We start from the raw sequence: 14,265 nt of genomic DNA on the forward strand, positions 1-14,265 counted from the left end.
ATTAGATCACCGCTCCTTGGAGAGACAAAGGCTCTCTCAATTTATCCGCCGTAAGGCCGTTACCTGCTCGAACTACTTTCATGGTTAAATAACTGTCATACGGAGGGCTTGAGGAGGGTGTAAATGAGAAAAAATGACCATTTAAAATAACCAGTAGCAAATGGAAATATGTCCTCGCGAAATTCTAGAAGTAAATGAAAAAGAATAACCATGTCAAATCCTGTCCCCAGGCAACTGTACTTAACCGCGTTAATATTGCAAGTTGTTCACAAATAGCAAAACAAGGCTTTCTTGGGTAGATTGACCTTTTCAGCTTAAAGTATTTCGGGAAAACTCTCAGTCAAAAGTTAAACCTTGGTACGTAGTGCACAAACTCAGCCGATCAGTAGGTCTTTAATACCGATATGTACGACTGGTACGGTTCGCGGTGTTGTTCTCTTTGAGGGCGGGTTAACCATCAGCACGGATCAAACTTCAGTTTAACTCGTAATAGCTAAAACAACTCAAGATTGATTGCTCCCATTCTTTGAATTTAGTGCAACGGAGTAGAAATCATGAGACCTGTAGTCACTAGGATTCATAATTTACCCTACCAGCGCGTCGAAACACCATGAACTTCCACCATGAAGTCATCTGACGGCGCAAATCTCCTGAGGGCATTCAAAGCTACAAGCGGGAAAGTCGCGACTAACATAGAGGGAGAAAACCACTGGAAATTTTGTTTTTAGATAAGTCTAGACATGAAAAGAGAGAAGTTGAAAATTTTAGTCGAACGTCGACCAGGTTGTATCCACTCCAAAATTAACGTGGGATGTCAAAAAATGGCTGTGACTTTATCCAAGAGTTGAATACGAAGAACAGTTTTAATGAATTTTATATTTTAGCCATTTTATTGCAGTGCATTTTTTTCGCTGAATTATTGTCATTCTAAATATTTCTGGTATTTTCGTTCATTTGTTTGACGAGAGGCCAAAGCGGTATTCCTCTATATCCTCTGTCTGAGGTAAAGTGATTTATATTTTGAGGCTGTTCTGTCAACAGTTGTTAATGATAAACTGATCACGATTTTATATATAAACCGCGGAGATTTAATGAGGCATTTCACAAGTAAAATGACAGGAACACGTACCACGGTTAAAAGTATTCCTGTTAAAGAAAAAAACACCACCTTGTTTAAAGAAAGAAATTCATTGCTTACTCATAATTTCCTTCCTAGAGCCACGTTCATGGACGTTTATCATATTTTTCACCAAAACAGCTTGATTGTTATAGGAAAAACGAGAAACTTAAATACATAATTACTGACGCGCGCTATAATCGTAGAGCACTTTCTAGTTTCGCTGCGTTTTCCTTAGTAAACGTATGCAGTACGTTGGACGCAGTACGTTGGACTTGAAGTGGGTGTAAATGAGAAAGAATGACCATTTAAAATATCTTAATGGAAAATCTGTCCTCGAGGAATTGTAGAAGTAAATGAAAAATAATAACCATGTCAAATCCTGTCTCCAGGCACTTAACCAAGTCGATAATGCAAGTTGTTCACAAATTGTAAAGCAAGACTTTCTTGGGTAGATTGATTGTTTCTTTAAATTAGTATTTCGAGCAAAACTCTCGGTAAAAAGTCGCAATCTTGGTACGTCGCACACAAACTCTGCCGATTTAGCCAGGTCTTTAATACCGATATGTACGACTGGTATGGGCTGTGGAGTTGTTCTCTTTGAGGGCGGGTTAACGATGAGCACGGATCAAACTTCAGTTTAACTCGGAATACTTAAAATTACTCAAGACTGACAGTTCCCGTTCTTTGAATTCAATTCAATGAAGGAGAAATCATGCGACCCGCAGTCACCAGGATTCATAGTTTACCCTTCCATGGCGTTGAACTCCACCATAAGCTGTCACCTTACTGCCCAAATCTCCTGAGGGCATTCAAAGCTACATAGAGGGAAAAAAACATTGCAAGTCAAGTCTAGTCAAGAAAAGAGAGAAGTTGAAGATTTCAGCCGAAATTTCTGTAATGTTGAAACAGTACTACGGAGAAACGTGAAACATCTAATTGACTTCTAACTGGCGCGGTGGGGGGAGGGGGGGGGGAATTGTGCCATGTTCTCAGTAAAGTCCACAGTGTGGAATTTTTGATTCAAATCTGGACTGTTTCTGAGGATATATGGGAATCAGCCCAAATACGTTTAAATTAAGAGGTCTGTTTTTTTCCAGAGTGATTCAAGCAAAGAAAACTGATATAAATTTAGCTTAGGCTCCGTCCACCCTACCCTGCAGAAATTTGAAAACGAAGTTTCATTTCTACGTTTAGACCTTCCGTCCACACTAATCCGTCACAAAAAAGGAGCTTTTTGAGAACGCTCTTCAAACAAGAGGAATTTGAAAACGCTGCTTTGCGTTTAAGTGTGGACGAAAGAAGATTTTCAGAGTGAAAACGCCGTTTTCAAAATTCTCCGGTCTAGTATGGACGGGACTGTTCAAACTATTTTTTGAAACTGATCTAAAAACGTTTTTCGAACTAAATTTTCGGCGTACTTTCTGTTTCCTTTGCCAGGATAAGCTTGTAGCAAAAAGAGTTTTGCGTATTATTACACGTCTTAGAATTTCGTAATCCGGGTGATAGTCGTGATTCGTTGTTTCAGCGTGGTGCCTAATTACCCTTTCATTGTTCGACCTCGTATCCGGCTTGTGTTCTACACCTTTCGAATTACGGGATCTCTCACTTTCTCTGGCATAGGTGAAGTCACAAGTCCAGGTTATTGGGTAATTAGAGAGTTTAAAGAATTACGTTTAGTTCAAATAGCAAAATTTGTCTTCCATTTTTTTTTCTTTTGCTGTTAACCTTAAATAAATCATAAAAAACCTCTCATATTCACAGCAAGTGCAAATATTTTCACTTTTGCATTTTACAAACGGCTAAACAAGGAAGTTTCATTCCGGGAGACCATTTTGTGACTCCCCCTCCCCCCACCCACAAAAAATTGCTATTGCGGATTAAATTTCAAATCTTTTAGACGTTTTGATTTTTCTTTATATCCCCCTCTCCCCATAGTGTAAACCACGTGACCACCCCTAGCCGACTCATTTCTCAACCAAACAATTTGGATTTTGATCAGTTCTCAGCGATAAGTCAAACCCGATCTAAACACTAAGAAAGGCCTCATTTGATTTTACTACTAGTACGCATGAAATTTGTTAGTTTCAGTTCAAGTAACAGGTTTAAGTTCCGCATGTTTATTCAGCAAAAAGCCTAGCTATGTGAAACGTGTCGAAACCGCACGTGTAGCACTGGTTTGTTTTTGGCTTGTCCATGGTACCGCGAAACGACTTCCAGTTTCCCCCAATTCTGCTTTGTTGTACTTTTCTTATTCCTCGTCATGTCGGTGCATGCATGACATAGAAAATAGTCAACAAGGATTAATCAATACAACTTTTATTTCTTTTGCTCAATGCTCAGCCTGATTTTCCACTCAATTATCAAATCACAGTTCTTAAACAACAGTCAACAACAATCCTTTATTTAAATAGGATTTGGTCAGTCAAAGCAACAGATTTCCTTGTGGAGGGTATGAGTCTGATCCTGGAGCTCAGTCTTCGGAACAGGCTTGATCTCAGTCTCCGAAATGATGTCAGCGGTGGCCTGGGAAGAGGGATGGTTCGTCAATGACCCCTTCAATCCACACTTCTCCAAAAGACCAGCTTCACTGCACATGAAATGGAAATAAAACTTTCTTTAACGACCATTCTAAATAGCGTGAACTGTATAAATCTTAATTTAACGTCGCCCTCTGAAGCTCGCCGTTCTGGTTTATCATCAGTCACCTTGAATTGAGGTCACAGATATCAGAAAAGACATGCACACGCACATATACAGACACATTTTTCTATTCTCTTAGTATGGGCTCTCATTGCTATTTCCCAAGCTTGGCACAGCCCAATGATGTGGGAGGATCGGGAGGGGGGGGGGGGGGGGGAGGAGGAGGTTGATGTAGTGAGGGAATTTGAGGCATTGTATGACCTTATGCGAGGGTCAAATACGAAGAACAGTTTAAACTTTCATATTGCAGCCATTCATGGCCGTGCATTTTCGCTGAATGAATTGCACTCTAAATATTTTTGGAAATTTCATTTATTTGTTTGACGAGAGGCCAGAGCAATAATCCCCTATACTTTGTTTAAGGTGAACTGATTTATACTTTGGGCTGTTTTGTCGACAGTTGTTGATAATACACAGATCACGAGTTGATACAAACCTTTCATGCAACTGGAAAAAGGCAATGAGGCACATCAAAAGTAAAATTACAAGAACTCGTTCCATGTTTAAAAGTCTTCAGTTCCTGTAAAAGTTAAAAATATCACCGTGTTTAAAACATAACCAAGAAATTCATCGCTTACTCATAATGTACACAGCAGAGCCATGTGCATCGGGGCTTTCACCATAATGTTGACAAAAACAGTTCGAATTTGAATGGAAAATAATCGTCAGGTCCGAACGGGCATTTTCTAATTTAGCTGCGTTTTCCTTTATTAACATATTATCCTGAAGTAAAGAAACGCCTTTTGTTACTGCTTTCAACTCAGTTTTGATGCTCGGCCGGGAGTAAAATACCTCTGCATTTGGTTTTTAATCGATAACCTTTAGTCTCGAATGGAAGATGCAATGGAAAAATAGCAAAAATATATAGAAAGAATTCAATTTTAATAGCGAACTTCTCCATCTTCTAAAACAAGTCTTTGCTTCTGAAAAACACTAGCACGCGTATTTCTGATATACTTAATTCAACGTGTAAAAACGCTTGAACAAGGCTGTTCTTTTACCGACTTGATGTTAAGACTGCTATTGAACCACACTCTGTTATTTACCTTAAATGTGAAGAAACCTGTTTGGGAATCAAGTTTTGCCGGTGTAGTCGTAGTTGTCTGTCCTCGACGATCTTTAGGTTGAACGAAAGAAAGAAAGAACTTCACTGATAATCCTCGCTTGAAACATTTGAAACAACGCATTTTGGGAAAAAAATAGGAAACAAATAGTAATAGTCAAGGAATTTACCAGGTGGGGAAGGCGGTTGGGGCTTTAAATTCTAGATTTTCTCGATTTCTATTCGATTTTCGGGATACGTTTGTTTATATACATCGCAAAAAAGTCTCATTCTTATGAAATTCAAACTGCAGAGTGGTGTTACAGCATTTCAGTGAGTTTATCTTATTTTTTGCCTTTTTTGATAGGGTCTTTTAATTAAAATTTTTGTAAAGATTATATTACTTTTCACGAAGTCAGCCTATTTTTTTCGCTGGAAAGTACATCTTGTGCACTTTCAAATGAGATTAGGTAAACTGCATTACTGTAAATCGTTGTCAAGATATTGAATAAAGCTAAAAGAATGCATGATGTGCTAAAGTTGACGTTTTGACGCAGTACAGCATTTGTATACCGTCAGCGTGTTTATTCACCAAGAGGCCTAGCTAAGTGACATGTGTCGGAACTGAATGCATGCGTAACACTGGTTTGTTTGTGGCTTGTCTATGTTTTCACGAAACGATCTCTGGTCTTCCCTAATCTGATCATAAATCACCTCATCTCATCTCAACACCTCATCACGTTCATGCATGCATGATATATATAAAAGTCAGCAAGGATTGAGTAATGAAGCTTTTATTTCTTTTGCTCAATACTCAGCTTGACTTTTCACTCAATTGTCAAATCACATTTCTTCATCGTCATAATTTTGATCTCGGAGCTCAGTCTCCGGAATATGCCCTTTCTCTGAAATGATGTCAGCAGTGGCTTGGGCAGACTGATGGTTTCTCAATGCCCCCCTCAATCCTATACCGGCGCGACGACGACGCCAAGCTTCACTGCAAGTGAAATGCAAATAAGATAAAATAAATAAACAAGGGCTGTTCAAATTTTAATTGAATGTCGACATCTGAAGCTTGCCTTTCCGACATAGCATCAACCATCTTGGATTAGGTCAGAGATCTCAGAAAAGACACGCATAAGCACAGACACAGACACAGTTTTCTACTCTCTTAGTACGCGTTCTCATCCAAGCTTGTACGGCCCACGATGCACGACGAATAATGGGGAAGGGAGGGGGGGGGGGGGATTGAGAGAGGTGGGGGTATAACCTTATACGAGGGTTGAATAGGAAGAACAGTTTTAATTATTATTTTTTTATTTTAGCCGTTTGATGGCAGTGCATTTGTTAAGTCTGCTATTCGTTGAATGAATGTCAATATAATTTTTTAGGTGTTTTCGTTCATCTGCATGCCGAGAGATAGTATTCTTCTATCCTCTATCTGAGTCGCAGTGAATTATATTTGAGACTTTTCTGTCAACAGTTGTTAATGATAGACTGATCACGAGTTGATACAAACCATTCACGCAACTGCGAAGAGACAATGAGGCACATCACAAGTAACATGACAAGAATACGTCCCATGTTTAAAAGTATTCCTGTAAAATATAAAAAAAAAACACCGTGACCGTTTTTAAAGTAAGTAATTCATCTCTTACTCAAAATTTACTTCCTAGTCATGTCCGTAGACTTTCACGCTTTCAAACAGCTTGATTTTAATGAAAAAAAAAACAAGAAACTCAAAACACCCAATAACGCGCGCCATAATTGTAGAGCACTTTCTAATTTTGCTGCTTTTTCCTTTATAAACGAACAATTTCTTAAAGTAAAGTAACATCTTTTATTACTGCTTACACTGAACTAAATAAGTTTTGGTGTCCAGCCGGGAATAGGAAACTTCTCCTTTTGGTATTTCAGTACTCGGTAGCCTCTAGTCTCGAATGGGGAATAGGAAAAAAAAAATACTTGAAAGAATTCAGTTTTAGTTAGCCAACGTTCTTGCTCTTCTATAACAGCAATTTGCTTCTGTTTGGGTTGAGGTTAAAAGTATTACTACTAGTATTTCTCATATGCTTAATCCAAGCTTGTTGCGGTTGTATTCCCTGCTATTAAACCAAACACTGTTATTTGACTTTGTCTTAAACGTTTAGGAAACCTGTTAAAGAATCAAATTTTGCAGGTGTAGTCGCCGTTGTCCGTCCTAGACGATCTTTAGGTTGAATTAGTAATATACATTTAGCTGCCTGGACGTTGCTTTAATTTGTGCAACTAAGGACCTTTACTGATAATCCTCGCTTCAAACATTTGAAACAACTCATTTTGTAAAAAAAAAAGAAACAAATAAAATTATTTTAGTTATTATTCTTTCTAGCCGAAACGCACTAGTACGTATTTCTTAAATTTCTAAATCTGTGCATAAAAAAGTTCAGGTTAGGCTGTTTTAAATCTAACACGTTTGATATTCACTGATATTGAACCGTACACTGTTTTTTTCTTACCTTGAATGATGCCTATCCGAGAGTGTAGTAGCAATTACCCGTCTTTGACGATCTGTAGGTTGAACTAATGGTTTAGCTGGTTTTATAACAAGCCAGTAACGCTGTTATTTCACACATTCCTTATGCATCATGTCTCCTTTTGTTTTCCATCCATTTAGTTACGGTAAATAATATATTAATGCCTCAAGCAAGCAGGATTTTTCCAGTGTCAAATAATTCGTTCCCCTTGGCAAAGTTCTTCCTTGGGATTTGATTTTAGTATATGGACGGACTTTTCACATCATTCCGTTTCTTCTGACGTTAAACGCTAGATTCTCGATTCCGAAGCCTTTAGCCTGTCCAAGAAGTTCGGTCGGTTGGCGAGCAGCACAAAAATCGGAGAGAGTAAAGATACGGGAGGGGTTTGGGAAGAGGTATTCTGAAATCCAATTACTCGATCAAATATTAGATCACTGCTCCTTGAAGAGACAAAGGCTTTCTCAATTTACCGCCGTAAGGCCGTTACCTGCCCAAGCTACTTTCATGGTTAAATAGCTGCCGTGAGGGCTTGAAGCGGGTGCAAATGAGAAAGAATGACCATTTAAAATCACCAGTTGCAAATGGAAAATGTCAAAAATCTATCTTCGAGGAATTCTAGATGTAAATGCAAAAGAATAACCATGTCAAATCCTGTCCGTAGGCAACTTAACCACATACGCTAATCATGCATGCTGCACACAAATGTTAAAAGAAGGCTTTCTTGGGTAGATGGATTGTTTCTTTAAACTATTTCGGGCAAAACTCCCAGTCAAACGTCACAATGTTGGTACGTCGGACACACTCTCTGCCGATCTAGGTCTTTAATACCGATATGTAAGACTGGTACGGACCGCGGTGTTGTTCTCTTTGAAGGCGGGTTAAGGATCAGCACGGATCAAACTTTAGTTTAACCGACTAGGAAGAGTTAAAATGACGCAACAGTGATAGCTCCCGTTCTTTGAATTCAGTGCAACGGAAGTAGAAATCACGAGACCTGTACTCACCAGGATTCATAATTTACCCTTTCATCACGTTGAAACACCATAAACTTCCACCACGAAGTGATCTGACGGCGCAAATCGCCTGAGGACATTTAAAGCTACAAGCGAGAGAGTAGCGACTAACGTATAGAGAGAAAGACATTACAAAAAAACATTTTTTTGGAACGTCCAGAAGTGAAAAGAGAGAAGTTGAAGATTTCCGCCGAAATTTCTCTAATACTGAAGCAGTACTACAGAGCACCAGGTTGTTTCCACTCCAAAATTAAAGTGGGGTGTCAAAGTGACTAGGACTTTATGCAAGAGTTGAATACGTAGAACAGTTTTAATTAATTTCGTATTTTAGCCATTTGGGAGCCGTGCATTTTTTTCGCTGAATTTTATGTCATTCTAAATATTTCTGGTATTTTTGTTCATCTGTTTGACGAGAGGCCAAAGCAGTATTCCTCTATCCTCCGTCTGAGGTAAAGTGATTTATATTTGAGGCTATTCTGTCAACATTTGTTAATGATAAACCAGTGGTCACGAATTATTATACAAACTGGGAAGATTCATTGAGGCACATCACAAGTAAAATGACACGCACAAGAACAGGTCCCATGTTTAAAAGTTTTCCTGTTTAAGGAAAAAAAAACCATCGTGTTGCAAGAAAGAAATTCATCGCTTACTCATAATTCACCGTCTTCCTAGAGCCATTTTCATGGACTTTTATCATATGTTTCACCAAAACAGCTTGATTTTGATGGGAAAAACGAGAAGCTATGATAATAACTGACCCGCGCTATAATCGTGGTCAGGAGAACTTTCTAGTTTAGCTGCGTTTTCCTTAACAAACGTGTACTGTTTGCTAAAGTAAAGTAAGACCTTTTTTAAATACTAAGTTTTGGTGCTAAGCTGGGAATATAATACTTCTCCTTGGTTTTTAATCGATAGACTTTAGTCTCAAATGGAAAATGGAGTTGAAAAATAGCAAAAAAATAAAAATAAAATAATAATAATAATAAAGGAAAGAAGTCAATTTTAGTAGCAAACTTTATTTATCCGCCCTTAAGGCCGTTACCTGCCTGGGCTACTCTCATGGCTAAAAAGCCGCAGTGCGTTGGACCTGAAGCGGGTTTAATTAAAGAATGACCAATTTAAAATCTCCAAATGGAAAATCTGTCTTCGAGGAATTCTAGAAGTAAATGAAAAAGAATAACCACTTTAAACCTGTCCCCAAGCACTTAACCGAGTCAATACTGCAAGTTGTTTACAAATAGTAAAACAAGGCTTTCTTGGGTAGATTGACTGTTTCCTTAAAGTATTTCGGAAAAACTCCCAGTCAAAAGTCGCAATCTTGGCGTACACAAACTCTGCCGATCTAGGTCTTTAATACCGATATGTACGACTGGTACGGGCCGCGGTGTTGTTCTCTTTGAGGGCAGGTTAACGATCAGCACGGATCAAACTTTAGTTCAACTAAAGTTTAACTAGGAAAAGTGAAAATTAATCAACAGTGATAGCTGCCGTTCTTTGAATTCAGTGCAACGGAGTAGAAATCATAAGACCTGTACTCATCAGCCTTCATAATTTACCCTGCCATCGGGTTGAATCACCATGAACTTCCACCATGAAGTCATCTGACGGCGCAAATCGCCTGAGGGCATTCAAAGCTACAAGCGAGAAAGTCGCGACCAACGTAAGTAGTGGGAAAAAAATATGGCAACAATTCTAGACAAGAAAAGAGAGAATTGGAAGATTTCAGCCGAAATTTCTATAATGCTGAAGCACTACTACGGAGGTACGCGAAACATCTAATTGACTTCTAACTGGCGTGGGCAGAAAATTGTGCCATGTTCTCAGTAAAGTCCACAATGTGGAAGTTTTGGTTCAAATCTAGAGTGTTTCTGGGGATATATGGAAATCGTTCAAATACGGTTACATTAAGAGGTCTATTTTTCCAAAGTGATTCAAGCAAACAAAATTGATATAAATTTGAGCTGAACTATAGCATAAAAAAAATGGTTGTATCTACATCCAAAATTAACGTGCGATGTAACGAAAAACTCAATATTTCAGTGTCAAGGAGCGCAACCGGCATTCGGATTAACTTAGGCCCCGTCCACTATACGCCGGAGAAACTTGAAAACGCAGATTTAGTTCTACGGTTTGGCCTACCGTCCACACTAATCCGTCACGAAAACGCAACTTTTCGAGAAATGCTCTTCAAACCGGACTGAGGAATTTTAAAATGCCGGCTTTACGTTCTAGTGTGGACGCCGGAAAAGATTTTCTAAACGGAGCGTTTGGAAGACGATGACATCCGGCACAATAATAATGTAAGCTGCGTTTTCAGATTTCTCTCCCGGGGTGTGAACGGGATTAATTTTGATGCTTTTTGAGAGTGAAAACGCCGTTTTCCAAGTTCTCTGGCCTATTGTGGACAGGACCATAAAAACTACTTTTTGAAACTGATCTAAAAAATGTTTTGATTTTATAAAAACGTTTTTAAACTAAATTTTCGGCGTACTTTCTGTTGCCTTCGCAGGATAAGCTTGTAGCGGAAAGAATTTTGCCTACTTGTCACGTTTCTTAGAATTTCGTAATCCGGGTGATTGTCGTGATCCGTTGTTTCAGCTTGATGCCTAATTACGCTTTCATAGTTTGACATGCTTGTATCCGGCCGGCTTGTGTTCTACCCATTTTGTATTCCGGGATCTCTTACTATGATTATCAGTAGATTAAGACGCGACAAAAGTTTGCTGACCATGTTTTAACGTTCAAATTGCGTTGCCGTACGGGCAACTGGCTCCGTTTCCATTGGCAACTTGTCGGCCTGTGACGTCATTGGCAGCAAAGCGCTCGAAATAGCGGACGACGATACTGTTACCATTGGAAACGAGAAAAGTTGCCCGTGGCAACACCGTAATTTTAAGTCCTTAACTCGTCACCAAAACTCTGTCGCGCCTTACTCAACTGATAATAGTAGTACTTTCTCCGTCATAGGTGAAGTCACAAGTCCAGTTACGTTTAGCACAAATTTAGCAAAAATTGTCTTCGATTTCGTTTTGTTTTGCTCTTCAGAACCTTAAATCAATCACACACCCCAAAAACTCTCCTATTCACAGCAAGTACAAATATTTTCACCTTTGCTTTGTACAAACGGGCTAAACAAAGAACTTTTATTCTGAGAGACTATTTTGTGCCTTCTTTTACCCCAAAATTGCTAATCTGGATGAAATTGTAAATCTTTTAGTCGCTTTGTTGTATTTTCTCTATACCCCAACCCCAACGTCGAGTATACCACGTGACCAAAACCCCTGGCCGACTCTCTTTGTTGGCTCAACATTGCATTAACTGTAATCATTGTACCATCAAAACGCGTCGTTTGTCAACTAAACAACAGATTTTGACCAGTTCTCAGCGGTAAGTCAAACCCGATCCAAAACCCTGAGAAAGGCCGATCATGTGATTTTACGACAGGACGCATCAAATTTGTTAGTTTCAGTTCAAGTAAGTGATGTATCAGTTTTGCATGTTTATTCAGTAAGAAGCCAAGCCATGTGAAATGTGTTGGGACTGCACGTGTAGCACTGGTTTCAGTGTTTGTGGCTTGTCTATGGTTTCAGGAAACGAACTCCAGTTTCCCTAATTCTGCTTTGTTGTACTTTTCTTATTCCTCGTCATGTCGGTGCATGCATGACATAGAAAATAGTCAACAAGGATTAATCAATATAACTTTTATTTCTTTTGCTCAATGCTCAGCCTGATTTTCCACTCAATTATCAAATCACAGTTCTTAAACAACAATCAAAAACAATCCTTTATTTAAACAGGATTTGGTCAGTCAAAGCAACAGATTTCTTTGTGCAGGGTATGAGTCTGATCCTGGAGCTCAGTCTTCGGAACAGGCTTGATCTCAGTCTCCGAAATGATGTCAGCGATGGCCTGGGAAGAGGGATGGTTCGTCAATGACCCCCTCAATCCACTCTTCTCCAAAAGACCAGCTTCACTGCACATGAAATGGAAATAAAACTTTCTTTAACGACCATTCTAAATAGCGTGAACTGTATAAATCTTAATTTAACGTCGCCCTCTGAAGCTCGCCGTTCTGGTTTATCATCAGTCACCTTGAATTGAGGTCACAGATCTCAGAAAAGACATGCACAAGCACATATACAGACACATTTTTCTATTCTCTTAGTATGGGCTCTCATTGTTATTTCCCAAGTTTGGCACAGCCCAATGACGTGGGAGGATCGAGAAGGGGGGTGGGGGGGGGGGGGGTGTAGTGAGGGAATTTGAGGCATTGTATGACCTTATGCGAGGGTCAAATACGAAGAACAGTTTAAACTTTCATATTGCAGCCATTCATGGCCGTGCATTTTCGCTGAATGAATTGCACTCTAAATATTTTTGGAAATTTCATTTATTTGTTTGACGAGAGGCCAGAGCAATAATCCCCTATACTTTGTTTAAGGTGAACTGATTTATACTTTGGGCTGTTTTGTCGACAGTTGTTGATAATACACAGATCACGAGTTGATACAAACCTTTCATGCAACTGGAAAAAGGCAATGAGGCACATCAAAAGTAAAATTACAAGAACTCGTTCCATGTTTAAAAGTCTTCAGTTCCTGTAAAAGTTAAAAATATCACCGTGTTTAAAACATAACCAAGAAATTCATCGCTTACTCATAATGTACACAGCAGAGCCATGTGCATCGGGGCTTTCACCATAATGTTGACAAAAACAGTTCGAATTTGAATGGAAAATAATCGTCAGGTCCGAACGGGCATTTTCTAATTTAGCTGCGTTTTCCTTTATTAACATATTATCCTAAAGTAAAGAAACGCCTTTTATTACTGCTTTCAATTCAGTTTTGATGCTCGGCCGGGAGTAAAATACCTCTGCATTTGGTTTTTAATCGATAACCTTTAGTCTCAAATGGAAGATGCAATGGAAAAATAGCAAAAATATATAGAAAGAATTCAATTTTAATAGCGAACTTCTCCATCTTCTAAAACAAGTCTTTGCTTCTGAAAAACACTAGCACGCGTATTTCTAATATACTTAATTCAACGTGTAAAAACGCTTGAACAAGGTTGTTCTTTTACCGACTTGATGTCAAGACTGCTATTGAACCTCACTCTGTTATTTACCTTAAATGTGAAGAAACCTGTTTGGGAATCAAGTTTTGCCGGTGTAGTCGTAGTTGTCTGTCCTCGACGATCTTTAGGTTGGACGAAAGAAAGAACTTCACTGATAATCCTCGCTTGAAACATTTGAAACAACACATTTTGGGGAAAAGAATAGGAAACAAATAGTAATAGTCAAGGAATTTACCAGGTGGGAAAGGCAGTTGGGGCTTATTATCTTCTGTCCATAAGTGACTACTTCAGAATGAATTCTACTTTTTTGATCGCAACTTGGCGTGATTTTCAATAAGATTGTGTTTGACTCAATATGTTTTGGTGATATAAATTTCTGCCATAGAAAACACAGCATATATTTTCTTAGGCTTTGTATTATATCCAATTTTTTTGTGTTTGGTCTTAGTGATACTGAAACAATCGTAATTCTGAAATAAACAATAAGCAAAAAGCAAGGATCTAAATCGTAGTGTAGCCGAACAAAACGACGCCTTCGTTAAATATTTTGTTCACTCACCTCGTTCTGCCTCTCTCGAAGGAAGAATTACCTCGCCTGATTGAAACAGGGTGTTTTAGTGACAATAAATAAGATCGTCTTATGCAATGATTGGCTAAACTTGGATGAATAAGCTTTCAGACTATAACTGCACTTTGCTAAAGATACCGCAAATGAACAAAGCGCGAAATGGTTTCCCAGGTGACCACCCTTGTGTATGAGAATATTACAGCAAAGATTTTACTTGATTTCCGTTAAAT

General features: G+C 38.7%; 1 long non-coding RNA gene across 1 annotated transcript; it reads right to left on the reverse strand.

The window, feature by feature from the left end:
* Positions 1-11,888: 11,888 nt before the first annotated feature.
* Positions 11,889-14,041, reverse strand: LOC145466280 (uncharacterized). Its single transcript, XR_014041858.1, has 3 exons — positions 13,519-14,041; positions 12,909-12,992; positions 11,889-12,367 (listed from the first exon to the last, which is right to left on the reverse strand). It is a non-coding gene; the product is annotated as an uncharacterized LOC145466280 (long non-coding RNA).
* Positions 14,042-14,265: the final 224 nt, after the last annotated feature.

This window comes from Orbicella franksi, chromosome 13 (assembly GCF_964199315.1).
Source record: "Orbicella franksi chromosome 13, jaOrbFran1.1, whole genome shotgun sequence".
NCBI classification, from domain to species: domain Eukaryota; kingdom Metazoa; phylum Cnidaria; class Anthozoa; order Scleractinia; family Merulinidae; genus Orbicella; species Orbicella franksi.